The sequence below is a fragment of the Salvelinus fontinalis genome, chromosome 13 (assembly GCF_029448725.1).
Source record: "Salvelinus fontinalis isolate EN_2023a chromosome 13, ASM2944872v1, whole genome shotgun sequence".
NCBI classification, from domain to species: Eukaryota; Metazoa; Chordata; class Actinopteri; order Salmoniformes; family Salmonidae; genus Salvelinus; species Salvelinus fontinalis.
The window spans coordinates 16723676-16737426 of NC_074677.1; the positions used below are offsets into that span (position 1 = coordinate 16723676).

Sequence of the window (13751 nt, forward strand, 5' to 3'; positions counted from 1 at the left end):
CAATTTGTCAATCAAATACATTCCATTCTTCAGCTTGTTGGTGCTTGCTTCTGTGCGCAAATCATTTGATCGCTGCAATTTGAGATTATGTAGCCCTATTCCCTTCACGAAAATAAAATGATAGGGCTAACTGGCATTTATTATTCACGATTTATTTTAACTGCATTAAATGGATTGATATGTGTTCTATTCCAATAAAAGCACACATGCATTTTACAGTGGCTTATGTAAGCCTATAGCCTACCTAAAACATCCATCATTACATTTCAAGCCATACATTTCATAGAAATATGTGCCGAATATTGTATGAAATATTCGGACGGTTAAAGGCCGACATTTGGTGGTTTCAATTTAAAAAACACCCTTTGTAACATGACTATAGGCCTATAAATGGTAAACATTGTGATTTTAGTGGAACGGCTGGCGTACTTGTTTAAACCCGCCTATAGTCCTTTTATGTCGTTTCTACAGGGTATTTTCGTTTTATATATATTTTTTTAAATCATGTATCCATGTTTTCTTTCTGACTAACACCAACTTCTGCGATGTAATCGCTTGCATATACAAATTCAAATGGTTTTGTGTGTCTCAGTCAAAGTAGTTTCGATCACCAACTAGCTATTATGAGAGTTTCAGCTAGCCAATTTAATGGCTCATCAAGGCATGAATTGATTGACCTATGTCCATCACTACTGTAAACCCAGTACCGTATTCAAAAAAAATAAAACACAGCATCTTTTATTAGTATCTTTTTTTATTTAACCTTTATTTAACTAGGCAAGTCAGTTAAGAACAAAGTATTATTTACAATGACGGCCCCTATCTACAGTAGTAGAATGTATATTATTGAGTTCGATACAAATAAAAAAAATACTTTAAAATGTAGATGTTTATTAGGCCACTAAAGTGTGACAAATCAAACAAACAGGGCAACTATAATTTTACTAGCCTACATACTGTAGGCATATGCCTAGTTCAAGGAAAACAGGCCATGCCATATCCAGACTTCCTCGGCTTCCTCAAATATTCATTTACTCTATCTTTTATGCTTTTTCGGGTTGCATCACTCAAGGAGAGAAACATCAGAGACACATTTTTTATGATGAACACTCGGAGATTCACTGGTAAGCCAAATTTGCCTCTGGATCCATCCCAATTGGTATTCTGTGCCCACTCGTGATACCTCTCTTTGGTTACGCATTCTTGGAATAGCAAAACAGCATAACGGTCCGGACGGCCCATGCTGTGCTCGGTGAGCAGTTCGTTACGTTCTGGTGTCAGTCGAGGAATGGAAATGTCAGGGTGAACTGACGAACTGGATGTCGGAGGTGGAGTTCCAGAGCTCACATGGATTGGCATGAATTTTAACTCCATCATCTCTTCCCTCGCCCTCTTCAACGAGCCATTCTCTGTCTGACTCTCCACCAATGCGGCCTGGCACTCTGTCAATGTCACCTGGCTCTGGACCAATGCATCAGCCGTCGCCCGTATCTCTGCCCTCAGAGAATGTTTCTCTTTCTGCTGGTCTACCTTCAATGATGAGCTCACTCAATCTTAACAATCACAAGTGACTGTTCTACACAAATGCTGCATACACAAACACGTTTTAAGAATCTAGCAAAACTCACCGCTTTCTTTGGAACCATGCGTTTTTTCATTGGGTCGAAACTACAGTACAGAACGAGAACACACATGGTTAATGTTCTGTAAAACAAAAAGCCTACAAGACCTTCAAAAACAAATACTGTTTCTTACCGAGCCTTATTCTTATAAATCCACCCATGTTTCTTCAACTGCCTTCTGACTGTGATTAGAGCAATGTTGATGTTGTGCTGTGATGCCAGCAGATTCCTGATCTCCTTCGCATATCGCTCATCATCTTCATCAATCAGTGAGTAGATGGCTTGAATAGTCTTGCTGGAAATGGTATACAATCGAAAATTGTGCAGCATACAGTAAAGACTAATAGTAGATGTATTTAAACATTATGTTTAGCATTATTAGGCGACCTGCAGTCATACTCTACCTGTTCATTTTCCTGGGCTTTCGCGTTCGGCGTAAAACAGGCATCTGACGATAGTGTTTTCGAATAGCACTGTCCGTGACTGTAATCCCCAAATCTAACAGTATTTTTGAAATGTCCTCAGTAGATTTTCCCTTCCTCTTGAAAGCCTTAATCTGATCACTTAAATGAATAGAGATCTTGGTCATGGTGCTAAGTGCTACAGTATAATCAAAGTGCATGAGGACAGCAGGTAGGTTGGTACGTAGGACTGGATCCTGAAAGTGAGGACAGTGTGAGGTCTGTTGTATACTTATGTCCTATTATACAACTGGTGGGTTTAATGGTGATTGGTTAAAAGCGCATTCCAGCCGGTGTCTATTCCACAAGTTACCACCAGCTAAATCTATGGCGTTAAAATGCCTATTTACTCTGTTCCATCTGACTGCGCAATCCACTGTCTCATCAGCCCAGCCAGGCAAGTTATACAATTGATCTCCATTATAAAAAGCATTTAGACATTATCTCACATTTCTTTTAGACCAACATATAGTTTTCAACAGCAGAGATTTGTTTAAACATTGGCTTCTGTCTCTCTGACATTTGCATCATTGTTTCAATATTCAGGAGAAGAACGGCAGGCAGCGTTTCTCAAAGAACATTGTCAGCCAGTATGGCACTGGAACATTTAGAACGAACGGCTGGGTCGCATCCATAGATACAGAACAAAAAGTCTGAACAACTGGGTCGTGTCTCTGACAACCGAGCCAATAGAATGAACGACCAGCCAGCTTGGGTAGAAACCTTAGATTTGTGTCAGGACTATATCTCGTGGAAGAATGAAATAGCGTAAGCAAATTAATAAAAATAACGTTTTTAACGAAATATTATTTGACTATGTTGGTAACCCGTTGTATAAAAGTGATAATGCCCTCGAAGCTGGTGTTTGGAGTATATATTGGCACGGGTTGCCGGCCCTCGATATATCCTCCAAACACCAGCTTCTTGGGTATTATCACTTAACTGTTAGCTGGAGTAACACCATTCCAGTCCTTCTCACCCCAAACTCCGTCCCTAACACAGTTTACATTCATAAATTATTCGTTTAATTTGGATGATTAAAATTTTCAACGAGACCTGGGCTGGGTTTCCCAAAAGTATTGTAGCACTAAGATCATCTTAATTCCTTTTAAACTAAATGGAAACCCAGTCCATAGAGAACAGACAGAATGGACACAGTTTTCAGAAAGCCAGCTTCTTTTTACGGTGCTACCCGTTAGGACAGTAACCAGCAGATGACTTGAAAATGATCCCGAAACTGACCTATCACCCATCACATATTTAAGTGATAATGCCCGAGAAACCGGTGTTTGGAGGATATTTTGGCACGGGTGTTGTTACCAATCACAAGCTTCGAGGGCGTTATCACTTTTATGCAATGGGTTACCAACATATTCAAATAATGATTGACATATTTTTATTAAAAACTTTATTTTTGTTTATTCATACTATGTCATTCTTCCACAAGATCCAGTCCCGATACAAGTCGAGGGTTGCTACCCCAGCCTGTTTGTCGTTCGTTCTATTGGTTCGGTTGCCAAAAAAAGCGACCCAGTCATTAAGTATTTTGTTCTGTATCTATGGGCGCGACCCAGTCATTCGTTCTATTGCCATACTGGCTGGCAACATTCTTATCCCTTGCTTGCTAGCTAGCCAACTACGGCTAACTTACAGTCACGTTAAACACTGCAGCCAGAATAACAGCAAAGTAGCTGCATTTGCGTTTGTTTAACCATATAACGTTAACTAGCTCGAGTCAAAAAACAACTTTTAAGTACAGAGATCTCATAAAGTCTGCTTGATTAACAAAGCATCACAGATATTTCATGGGAAATCAAGTGACAAACCAGTTTTTGAAATGGTGAGTGATGGAACAGCTGTATATTAGTTGTATATTTATTACATTTTACTAATTTAGCAGACACTGTTATCCAGAGCAACTGAGCAATTATGGGTCGCGCGGGGATTCAAACGAGTAACCTTCAAGTTACTGGCCTGACTGTCTTAACAACTAGGCTACCTTCCGCACTCATTTATACATTTGTTCCATATATAGGCAAGTCATTTAGCCGTTTTAATAAGCTATAAGGTCTCACTTCTACCCTATTAGAGAGTTTTGGTAATGCTGTGCCATCAATTTGTTTGAATGTATTTTCTCTCATCAACTTTGTAGGACAGTGAGGACAGACACACTCTCCTTCCACACTGAGCCCAAACCAGAGTCACTGGTTCCTGATTGTGACAGTGGAGTCCAGTGTGCAGCGCAGGATCCAGAGATGGCATCAGTAAAGCTGGAAGACTGCAGTCAAACACTGGGGCTGATTAAAGATGAAGATGAGGAAGAGATTGGGAAATATATTCCTCATGGTGAGAGAAGCCTCACTCCTGCTCTGACTGTGAAAGTGCTTTATTACAAAACCTAAACTAACCATTATTGTTTTGTAATGTGCCATGTTTGTTATTATTAAACTCACCATCTGCACCTGCTTCCTGACTCCCTGTGTCTTCGTTACAGTTATTAATGATGTCAAGATGATTTATTTTCTGAGGTCATGGTCAGGTTGTATACAAATTGTTAAAGGTTGTTTTTGTTTTTTTGGTGATGAGAAAAATATCCACCTACCAGGCTGTAATGGTTGTCAAAGCTTCCACCAGATAACAACCAAAATATCATGCCTTTCACTGGTAGTAACCAGATATATCATGCCGAAAAGCCTATAGGATGAAGACTGAGTCCCCCCCCCCCACATAATTGATCTTGTGATATGACTATAGTTTTATTTCATTAATGCATATTTCTGTTGACTGGATCACATTTGTCTCCAGTAAAACATGTTTCTCATGAATGCCCACTTGATTTAGATACAAACGTTCTCAGGTAAAAGAAACCCATTAATTTTTGGAATCATAAAACTTCTGTTGAAATGTTTTGTTAGAACAATCTCACCAAACTATATTGTATTTTGTTTTGCAACAGAGAATTTGATAGGCCATGCTAATAAATACCTCAGCCTTGATTGACTTTTCATTTCAGTCCCCATCTGATCTTAGAGAGAGAACTCTCAACAAGTTGGCCCAAGGCCACTAGCAAGTCAATTTGATTTTGTTTCAGGTCTGAACGGATCTTTTTAGGGTGAATCATTGGTGTCAATGCTCAGAGTGAAAGAGGTGTGAACACACCTGTAATGGCTCATGTCTACCACAACTTTTCCCATTGTGTTTGTAAGCACCACGGCATTTTAACCAGCCATTGTTGGATGTGCTCATAAATTCATAACAATGGGAGGGGTGTGGCATGCACATGAGGACCAGGAGAGTGTGTGGTATAGAGTGGCGAAACTATTCACCCCCCTTGGCATTTTTCCTATTTTGTTTCCTTACAGCCTGGAATTAAAATAGATTTTTGGGGAGTTTGTGTCATTTGATTTACACAACATGCCTACCATTTTGAAGATCCAAATATTTTTTATTGTGGAACAAACAAAAAATTAGACAAAAAAACAAAACTTGAGCGTGCATAACTATTCACCCCCCTCAAAGTCAATACTTTGTAGAGCCACCTTTTGCAGCAATTACACCTGCATGTCTCTTGGGGTATATCTCCATAAGCTTGGTACATCTACCCACTGGGATTTTTGCCCATTCTTCAAGGCAAAACTGCTCCAGCTCCTTCAAGTTGGATGGGTTCCGCTGGTGTACAGAAATCTTTAAGTCATACCACAGATTCTCAATTGGATTGAGGTCTGTGCTTTGACTAGGCCATTCCAAGACATTTAAATGTTTCCCCTTAAACCTGTTTGGGCTAGGGGGCAGCATTTTCACATTTGGATGAAAAGCATGCCCAGAGTAAACTGCCTGTTACTCAGTCCCAATTGCTAATATATGCATAGTGTTAGTATATTTGGATAGAAAACACTCTGAAGTTTCTAAAACTGTTTGAATGTCTGTGAGTATAACAGAACTCATATGGCAGGCAAAAACCTGAGAAAAATCCAACCAGGAAGTGGGAAATCTGAGGTTTGTAGTTTTTCAACTCTTTGCCTATCGAATATACAGTGTCTATGGGGTCAAATTGCACTTCCTAAGGCTTCCACTATATGTCAATAGTCTCTAGAACCTTGTTTGATGCTTCTACTGGGAAGTGGGGGTGAATGAGAGGGGATTGAGTAAGGTCTCTCCCAGAGTGCCATGAGCTGACCATCTGCGTTCACGTGAGAGTTAGCTTGAGTTCCATTGCATTTCTGAAGACAAAGGAATTCTCCGGTTGGAACATTATTGAAGATTTATGATAAAAACATCCTAAAGATTGATTCTATACTTCGTTTGACATGTTTCTACGAACTGTAATATGACTTTTTTGACTTTGTCTGAACTAAGCGATCGCGCATTGAGCATTTGGATTACTGGGCTAAACGCGCAAACAAAAAGGAGGTATTTGGACATAAATTATGGACGTTATCGAACAAATCAAACATTTATTGTGGAACTGGGATTCCTGGGAGTGCATTCTGATGAAGATCATCAAAGGTAAGTGAATATTTATAATGCTATTTCTGACTTCTGTTGACTCCGCAACATGGCGGGTATATGTTTGGCTTGTTTTGGTCTGAGCGCCGTACTTAGATTATTGCATGGTTTTCCGTAAAGCTTTTTTGAAATCTGACAAAGCGGTTGCATTAAGGAGAAGTATATCTATAATTCTGTGCATAATACTTGCATAATATCTTTTATCAAAGTTTATTATGAGTATTTCTGTAAATTGATGTGGCTCTGTGCAAATTCACAGGATGTTTTGGAGGCAAAGCCAAATGTAAACTGAGGTTTTTGGATATAAATATGAACTTGATCGAACAAAACATACATGTATTGTGTAACATGTTGTCCAGGGAGTGTCATCTGATGAAGAATATCAAAGGTTAGTGATTAATTTTATCTCTATTTCTGCTTTTTGTGACTCCTCTCTTTGGTTGAAAAATGGCTGTATGCTCTCTGTGACTAGTTGCTGACCTAACATGATATGTTCTGCTTTTGCCGAAAAGCCTTTTTGAAATCGGACACTGTGGTTGGATTAATGAGAAGTTTATCTTTAAAATGGTGTCTAATACTTGTATGTTTGAGAAATTTGAATTATGAGATTTCTGTGGATTGAATTTAGCGCCCTGCAATTTCATTGGCTGTTGGCCGTTCCCAGACAGGTTAAACCACTTGAGTGTTGCTTTAGCAGTATGCTTAGGGTCATTGTCCTGTTGGAAGGTGAACCTCTGTCCCAGTCTTAAATCTCTTGAAGACTGAAACAGGTTTCCCTCAAACATTTCCCTCTATTTAGCGCCATCCATCATTCTTTCAAATCTGACCAGTTTCCCAGTCCCTGCAGATGGAAAAACATACCCACAGCATGATCCTGCCACCACCATGTTTCACTGTGGGGATGATGTTCTCAGGGTAATGCAAGGTTTGGGGTTTGCTCCAGACATAGCGTTTTCCTTGATGGCCAAAAAGCTACATTTTAGTCTTATCTAACCAGAGTACTTTTTTCCATATATTTGGGGAGTCTCCCACATGCCTTTTGGCAAACACCAAACATGTTTGCTTATTTTTTTCTTTAAGCAATGGCTTTTTTCTGGCCACTCTTCTGTAAAGCCCAGCTCTGTGGAGTGTACGGCTTAAAGTGGTCCTATGGACAGATACTCCAATCTCCGCTGTGGAGCTTTGCAGCTCCTTCAGGGTTATCTTTGGTCTCTTTGTTGCCTCTCTGATTAATGCCCTCCTTGCCTGGTCCGTGAGTTTTGGTGGGCGGCCCTCTCTTGGCAGGTTTGTTGTGGTGCCATGTTCTTTCCATTTGTTAATAATGGATTTAATGGTGTTCTGTGGGATGTTCAAAGTTTCTGATATTTTTTTACAACCCAACCCTGATCTGTACTTCACAACTTTGTCCCTGACCTGTTTGGAGAGCTCCTTGGTCTTCATGGTGCCGCTTGCTTGGTGGTGCCCCTTGCTTAGTGGTGTTGCAGACTCTGGGGCCTTTCAGAACAGGTGTATATATACTGAGATCATGTGACAGATCATGTGACACTTAGATTGCACACAGGTGGACTTTATTTTACTAATTATGTGACTTCTGAAGGTAATTAGTTGCACCAGATCTTATTTAGGGGGTTCATAGCAAAGGGGGTGAATGCATTGCACGCACTTTTCCATTTATTAAAAAAATAAAATAAAGTAATTATTTTCATTTCATTTCACATTTCCAATTTGACTATTTTGTGTATGTCCATTACATGAAATCCAAATAAAAATCCATTTAAATTACAGGTTGTAATGACACAAAATAGGAAGAATGCCAAGGAGGTGAATACTTTTGCAAGGCACTGTATGCCCAATATACCACGGCTAAGGGCTTTTCTTAAGCCCAATGCTACACAGAGTGCCTGTATACAGCCCGTAGCCATGGTATATTTGCCATATACTGTACCACAAACCCCCAGGTGCAATACTGCTATTATAAACTGGTTTCCAACATAAATAGAACAGTAAACAAGTAGTTTTGCGTCATATCCGTGGTATATTTTCTGATACAGGGCCTTTTTGACTTTTTCCACATTTTGTTGTGTGACAAAGTTGGATTAAAATGGATTTAATTGTTATTTTTTGTAAACGATCGCCACAAAAAACTAATGTAAAATTTGAAGAAAAATGGTCATGTTTGTCAAATAAAACACTAATATACAGTGTCTTGATTAGGTAAGTATTCAAGTGAGTCAATACATGCTAGAATCCCCTTTGGCAGCGATTACAGCTGTACGTTTTTCTGGGTAAATCTCCAAGAGCTTTCTACAGCTGGATTGTGCAACATTTTTCATGATTCTTTTAAAATCTATTCAAGCTCTGTTGATCATTGCTAGAAAACAGTTTTTAGGTATTTTCATACATTTTAATGCAGATTTAAGTCAAAACTGTTACTCAGCCACTCAGGAACATCCACTGTATTCTTGGTAAGCAACTCCAGTGTAGATTTGGCCTTGTGTTTTAGGTTACTGTCCTGCTGAAAAGACAATTCATCTCACAGTGTCTGCTGGAAAGCAGACTAAACCAGGTTTGCCTGTGCTCATCCCCAGAATCCTTTCACATGTTTATTTTCAAAGGATAATGCTAAGCACATTAACAACTTCATAGTTAAGTACACTATAATAATAATATGGAAGAAAATTAAATGGATTCTACAAGAACCAATATCACTCCCTAAAAACACACCCCTATGGAATAGTCTTTGGATAGCTTTTCAGAACATAGAAAACTAAAGGCATAAAAACCATACATTATTTGGTAATGGGAATTAAGAAGCCATTTTGGACTGAACAATATAAAGATTTTTTTTTTAAACATGCAACTATCAAGACATTTTTATCTGAAATATTTTGGACACTGAGCAATGTTGAGGGAATTCTATTTGAGTCAGAAAAGGATACTCATATGATAGGTAAGATACACAAAACTATGCAGAAAGCCAATCCAACTGACAATCTCTTAGATAAAATATAAACACTTGGAAACAAGCACTAAAAATAACTGATATTGGCACAAGATGGAATGTTGGAACATAACTAAAGACATTTAACGAAAATGTAGTTTAATTCAGTATAAACTAATGTACAGCAATGTACAAAGGCTGGCTGCAACTTGGTCTCAGAACATTTTGTATTATTCTGTATGTAAATCCGAGACACCACCTTTAGTATAATATGTTACATTTCGTATGGTATGTATTCATTTGTGAATATCTATCACCCATTTCGTATGATAATTTACGAATTACAATTTGTATTATATGTTATTAATTTGCAAAACGTATGATATGTTACAAATTATATCTAGGTGGCTAGGTGGCTAACGTTAGCTAGGCTAGTGGTTAGGGGTTAGAGTTAAGGTTAGGGTTAAGTTTTGAAGTTAAGTTATAGGGGTAGTGGAAGGGTTAGCTAAAAGGGTTAGAGTTAGGGGAAGGGTTAGCTACCATTGCAAAGTAGATGAAAAGTAGTAAATAGTTGAAAAGTTGCTAACTAGTTAGACGTTCGTGTTATACTCCATGCCAACTATCCTACTTTTGTTTTTGCCTTAAGTAACCGTTTGTCTTATGTAAACATTCCAAACGTAATATACAGTTGAAGTCGGAAGTTTACATACACCTTAGCCAAACACATTTAAACTCAGTTTTTCATCATTCCTGACATTTAATCAGAGTAAAAAGTCCCTGTCTTACGTCAGTTAGGATCACCACTTTATTTTAAGAATGTGAAATGTCAGAATAATAGTAGAGAGAATTACTTATTTCAGCTTTAATTTCTTTCATGACATTCCCAGTGGGTCAGAAGTTTACATACACTCAACAAGTATTTGGTAGCATTGCCTTTAAATTGTTTAACTTGGGTCAAACATTTCACAAGCCTTCCACAAGCTTCCCACAATAAGTTGGGTGAATTTTGGCCCATTCCTCCTGACAGAGCTGGTGTAACTGAGTCAGGTTTGTAGGCCTCCTTGCTCGCACATGCTTTTTCAGTTCTGCCCACAACTTGTCTATAGGATAGAGGTCAGGCCTTTGCGATGGCCACTCCAATACCTTGACTTTGTTGTCCTTAAGCAATTTTGCCACAACTTTGGAAGTATGCTTGGGGTCATTGTCCATTTGGAAGACCCATTTGCAACCAAGCTTTAACTTCCTGACTGATGTCTTGAGATGTTGCTTCAATATATCCACATAATTTTCCTACCCCATGATGCCATCTATTTTGTGAAGTGCACCAGCCCCTCCTGCAGCAAAGCACCCCCACAACATAATGCCGCCACCCCCGTGCTTCATGATGGTCATTATGGCCAAACAGTTCTATTTTTGTTTCATCAGACCAGAGGACATTTCTCCAAACAGTACGATCTTTGTCCCCATGTGCAGTTGCAAACCGTAGTCTGGATTTTTTAATGGCGGTTTTGGAGCAGTGGCTTCTTCCTTGCTGAGCGGCCTTTCAGGTTATGTCGATATAGAACTCGTTTTACTGTGGATTAAGACACTTTTGTACCTGTTTCCTCCAGCATCTTCACAAGGTCCATTGCTATTGTTCTGGGATTGATATGTACTTTTCGCACCAAAGTACATTTATCTCCAGGAGACAGAATGCGTCTCCTTCCTGAGCGGTATGACAGCTGCGTGGTCCCATGGTGTTTATACTTGCGTACTATTGTTTGTACAGATGAACATGGTACCTTCAGGCGTTTGGAAATTGCTCCCAAGGATGAATCAAACTCGTGGAGGTCTATAATTTTCTTTCTGAGGTCTTGGCTGATTTCATTTGATTTTCCCACGATGTCAAGTAAAGAGGCACTGAGTTTGAAGGTAGGCCTTGAAATACAGCCACAGGTACACCTCCAATTGACCTAAATTATGTCAAATAGCCTATTAGAAGCTTCTAAAGCCACAACATCATTTTCTGGAATTTTCCAAGCTGTTTAAAAGGCACAGTCAACTTAGTGTATGTAAACTTCTGACCCACTGGAATTGTTATACAGTGAATTTCAGTGAAATAATCTGTCTGTAAACAATTGTTGGAAAAATTACCTGTGTCATGCACAAAGTAGATGTCCTAACCGACTTGCCAAAACTATAGTTTGTTAACAAGACATTTATGGAGTGTTTGAAAAACTAGTTTTAATGACTCCAACCTAAGTGTATGTAAACTTCCGACTTCAACTGTATCATATTAATTTCAGTGTCCCGGATTTACTTTTACTTTTACTACTACACAACATTATTGCACAAAGTGAGTCCATGCAACTTATTATGTGACTTGTTAAGCACATTTCTAGTCCTGAACTTATTTAGGCTTGCCTTAACAAAGGGGTTGACTACTGATTGACTCAAGACATTTCAGCTTTTCATTTTTTATTAATTAGTAACAAATTTCAGTTACTCAAAATCTCAATTTAATCTATTTTAAATTCAGGCTGTTATATAAAATGTTGAGCAAGTCAAGGCGTGTGAATACTCTCTGAAGTACCGTTAGCCGGAGGCCAGTGTAATATGATTTTGCCGGACTTGGGAAGAGCTCGGCACGCATGAAGCACCCGAGTCCGAGTCCATGCCGAGTCCTCTGAATTAAAGTGACTATGCATAGATAATAAACAGAGTAGCAGCAGTGTAAAAGAGAGGGTGGGGGGGACAATGCAAATTATCTGGGTAGCCATTTGATTAGCTGTTCAGGAGTTTTATGGCTTGGGGGTAGAAGCTGTTAAGAAGCTTTTTGGACCTAGACTTGGCGCTCCGGTACCGCTTGCCGTGCAGTAGCAGAGATAACAGTCTATGACTAGGGTGGCTGGCGTCTTTGACAATTTTTTGTGCCTTCCTCTGACACTGCCTGGTATAGAGGTCCTGGATGGCAGGAAGCTTGGCCCCAGTGATGTACTGGGCTGTACACACTCTGTAGTGCCTTGCGGTCGGAGGCCGAGCAGTTGCCATACCAGGCAGTGATGCAACCAGTCAGGGTGCTCTCGATTGTGCAGCTGTAAAACCTTTTGACGATCTGAGGACCCATGCCAAATCTTTTCAGTCTCGTGAGGGGGAATAGGCTTTGTCGTGCCCTATTTACGACTGTCTTGGTGTGCAATAGTGTAGTGCGGACAAAAATAAATAAAAGTTGGTGAAGCAACAGCTGTGCTGGAATGCAAACAATATTGGTGTCAGTTTTGATAGTATGGAGTGGGAAGATGAGGGTCAAGGACCGGAATGGTCGGTAGTGGAAAGACATAGGAAGAAGAGAGATCATGATACAGAAAGCAGTGGAGCGTTTAGTAAAGAAAGTATAAAGAGGGCCAAGGTAGGAAGCAAGAGTTGGAAAGTGGTGATAGTGTTTGATGAGACCACATGGCCACATTTACACCCTATCTGACTAACTAATGCAGTAGAGAAAGAGATAGGTATAGTAGCTCGGTTTATTGGAAATGGTAGATTGCTCATATTCTGTGTTAGCCAAGAGAAGATTTTGAAAATGGAAAAGCTTAATGGGAAGAAGATTAAAATGCCATGTCCCTGGTGCTTATGCTAGATTGGGGGGAGTCATCATCGGGGTCCCAATATCTATGTCTATAGATTATATCAATGGAAATGTGAATGGAGGAAGAGTGATTAAGGCCAAAAGGTTGATCAGTAGGAAAAAAGGTCAAAGAAGTGAAAGTCTATCAGTGCTGCTGAGGTTTGAGAAGGTTATGTCAGGGAAAGTACACATAGGATTCCTTAGTTTCAATGTCAGAGAATTTGTCCCGTCCCCATTGCGGTGTTTTAAATGCAAAAGAATGGGACACGTAGCTGTTCAATGTAAAGGAAAGAAAAGATATGCCAAGTGTGGAGGGGAACATGATTACGGTGAATATGGGAGCAATGTGAAAGTTACAGTATGTGTTGACAGTGCAGCATTTGGTGTCAGGTGCATAGAGAAGCTCAGAGTTATAGAATGAGTCATGATGTATCGTATGCAGAGGCTGTAAGATAGATTGGTGAAGTTACAGTGTGGCATGATGGCGCTTCCATGGCTGCTCCTGTATTTAGTGGACCTAATGTCGGGGCTGGTGTTTCTGATGGTCCTGGCATGGTTTGGAGGCCCGTTCAGAAATCCTGTGCTCATGGATGTGCGGTATCAAAGGACACTTTGAC

General features: G+C 39.6%; 1 long non-coding RNA gene across 1 annotated transcript; it reads left to right on the top strand.

Annotated features, from left to right (window-relative positions):
- Positions 1-944: 944 nt before the first annotated feature.
- Positions 945-4549, top strand: LOC129868172 (uncharacterized). Its single transcript, XR_008761728.1, has 2 exons — positions 945-1891; positions 4236-4549. It is a non-coding gene; the product is annotated as an uncharacterized LOC129868172 (long non-coding RNA).
- Positions 4550-13751: the final 9202 nt, after the last annotated feature.